This window comes from Lepidochelys kempii, chromosome 2, assembly GCF_965140285.1.
Source record: "Lepidochelys kempii isolate rLepKem1 chromosome 2, rLepKem1.hap1, whole genome shotgun sequence".
NCBI classification, from domain to species: domain Eukaryota; kingdom Metazoa; phylum Chordata; order Testudines; family Cheloniidae; genus Lepidochelys; species Lepidochelys kempii.
Genome location: NC_136381.1, coordinates 56,300,730 through 56,303,758, shown reverse-complemented (window position 1 = coordinate 56,303,758; position 3,029 = coordinate 56,300,730).

Sequence of the window (3,029 nt, the reverse complement as noted above, 5' to 3'; positions counted from 1 at the left end):
GTTAACACGAGTTTACATTATTTTTAAATAATATGGCTGAGAAACAAAAGCTTGTATATTGAATTTTGCACATATTATATATATATATATATATATATATATAGTAATAATACCCTTGTTTTCTTTTTATATGCTTTTGTATAATTAGCTTTCAGAGTACAGTATAGATTCATTTTTAACTCTTTGGAATGTATAACTATAATTCTCCATTTCAGGCCATGATCATGTAGAGAAGGATAATCTTATAGCATCTTAAGAAAGTGTAACGTCCTAAAGAATAGGAGTTCTTGTGGCACCTTAGAGACTAACAAATTTATTTGAGCATAAGCTTTCGTAAGCTACAAGCTGCCACAAGCTGTAGCTCACGAAAGCTTATGCTCAAATAAATTTGTTAGTCTCTAAGGTGCCACAAGTACTCCTTTTCTTTTTGCGAATACAGACTAACATGGCTGCTACTCTGATTCGTAAAGAATATGTTCTGTTTGATATTAAAAGCAAATTTAAAAGGGCACTGTCAACTTAAGTCTAAAATTTGAAATTATAGATACAGGCTCACTGGCAACTACACCAGTGCTTTAAAACTGAAAAATGTACAAATGTACAAAAAAAGTACAACTCCTCCCCCGCCCCGAATACATTGCCCTCATCTTGCAAATGGTTACTCCCATTTGCACTTTTGCTTACTCCTGCATAGTCAATGGGACTCTGAGCAAGAGAAAACATATGTGCAGGAGGAACTCCAGAATTCAGCCTTACGTTAGCTCCCCCATGCACAACAGTGATTAACTTAAAGGTATTTCAGGAGTTCCACACACCACTGCTGCTATCATCAATGATGCCTGTGTGGAGATAGAGAAGTAAAGAATAGGAAGCCCTCCTGGCCCTTGTACCACTAAGAAATATGATGGAACTGCAAGTGTTCACCAACCTGACTAAAGCTTTGTCTAAACTAGAAAGTTGTATCACTTTAACTATACTGTAGTTAACATTGTAGAACCCCATTAGTGTGGATGCAGTTATATCAGTGTAAAGGCACTTTTTACCATTATAACTATTCCATATAGGAAGGGGAATAACTATATTGGCATAAAACACCTTTATACGGGTATATCTGCATCCATACTAGGGCTTTTACCTTATAAATATGTCAGTTTAAAAAAAAAAGATCACATCCCTAGTTGAAATAGTCCTATAGGTAAAACTTCCAATTAGGCCTAAGTGTTGCACAATTTTGACTAACGGATATCCCAAATAAAAAGCACAAAGTGAAAATGGAATTTTTATTTAAAAAATGGGGGGGCGATTTTTTAACAGTGTGCAACAAAAAAACAGAATCTGTAAAACAGTTGACAGAGTCCTTTACATAATCTGGTGAGGCTATTTCCTGAAAAGTATCTTTATAAACCAGCGAAGAAAAATATCTTTATTCTCCCCAAAAAACCAAACTTCTTGTGGGAGCTAAGTAGAAAATTTATGGAGAAAGGGCCTACAGCTGAAACTAGAACACTGTATATATGTACAGATAGCTTTCCTGAATGGTATGCATAACAGACCAGGGTCGAAATTCTGCCCTCAGACACATGTGTGCAACTGTCACTGAAGTGACTGAGAGTTGTACCTTCATATCGCAAGGCAGAATTTTGCTCCTGATGAACAGGGAATACAAGTGATTAGTTGTTTACAATTTCCCACATTTCCACTCTGCCTGGCACAGATGTGTTGGGAGCTTTGAAGTTCATGAGCTTTGGAACAGCCAGATTCAGTAGAACAATTAGAGTGGTATAGTATAGCTTCACCAGAATCAATCATATATGCATTTTATTTTAAAGCAAAGATGTCCTCTTCCCAAGGCTGGTTAAGAAAGCCTGCCACCAGAGTACAGGATAACTTTACTAAAATTACAAATATGGGAATAATTTACATGTAGTCAACCCTATTGCCAAAGGGATCAATTATATGGACAGAATGAGTGATGTAGTATATGCCAAATGGAATTATCACTCTTCAGATCTCTATGATTTGACACTAACTCAGAGAAAGTCATTTATTGTACTGTAGCTCTTCAAGCATATCTCTGGGTGACATTCCTTTGTCTGACAAGACAATAATTAGAGAAGTATACAATGCCACTAGGCATCAGAAATTAAAAACCAAACCAGGTGTGATGTTTCTGTGACTATTATTTTAGTAACAATTTAAATGTTACAGGTTTTCCTCACTGTTAACAATGGGCTTGAGGTTCTGCAGTCCTCACTTGGTCAAATAGTCCAACTGGGTGAAATTCACCCCTTTGCAGAGGGAAAACACAAGGTCTCTGCAGCACTTAAGGCTCTGTTTGAAAGGTTTAGTTTTAAGTGGTACATAGGCCATGTTCTGTAACCCAATGGGAGTTTTTGACTAAGGAATATAGAGGCAAAATGCATTTTTGTTCCACATGACAGATGTTTTTTGGCAGATGAAGGGGGAACAGATAAAATTGTACATGTTTGCATTTCCTTACATTTGCAAACATTTGTAAAAAATAACAGGCAGAGACTATGTTAACACAAGTTCTAAGCTGCAGAGCCTAAGGATTGGAGTTAATGTTTAATAGCTATGCACTTTGTAACTTGCAATTTGTACGTTGTGTGGCACACTTTCCAAACAGAACTAGAAATTGTAAATTAATTTATAATTCTGGGATTCAGCTGAAAGTATTATAACGGGTATATATGTTATTGTATCTGTTACTTTTTTTAACGTGGTAATAATAAGCTGATCATTTGGAATATTTTGTTTTCTGTAGATATAAATAACAGCAAACTTTGCTACTATCAAACAGGGGTGCAGTTTTTTTCAAAACACAGTAATGGTGCTACGGATAATTATATCTGTCATAATCACACTGTAATTTACAGCAGCAGCAGGAAATAATCTGGATATAAGCTATTTCATAAGAGCAGCTTTTGAGAAAACCAGCAACAAACATTTAGTTTAACATATTTCATTTAACAGAGAAGGTTACAACTAACTGGACATTTGACTAACCA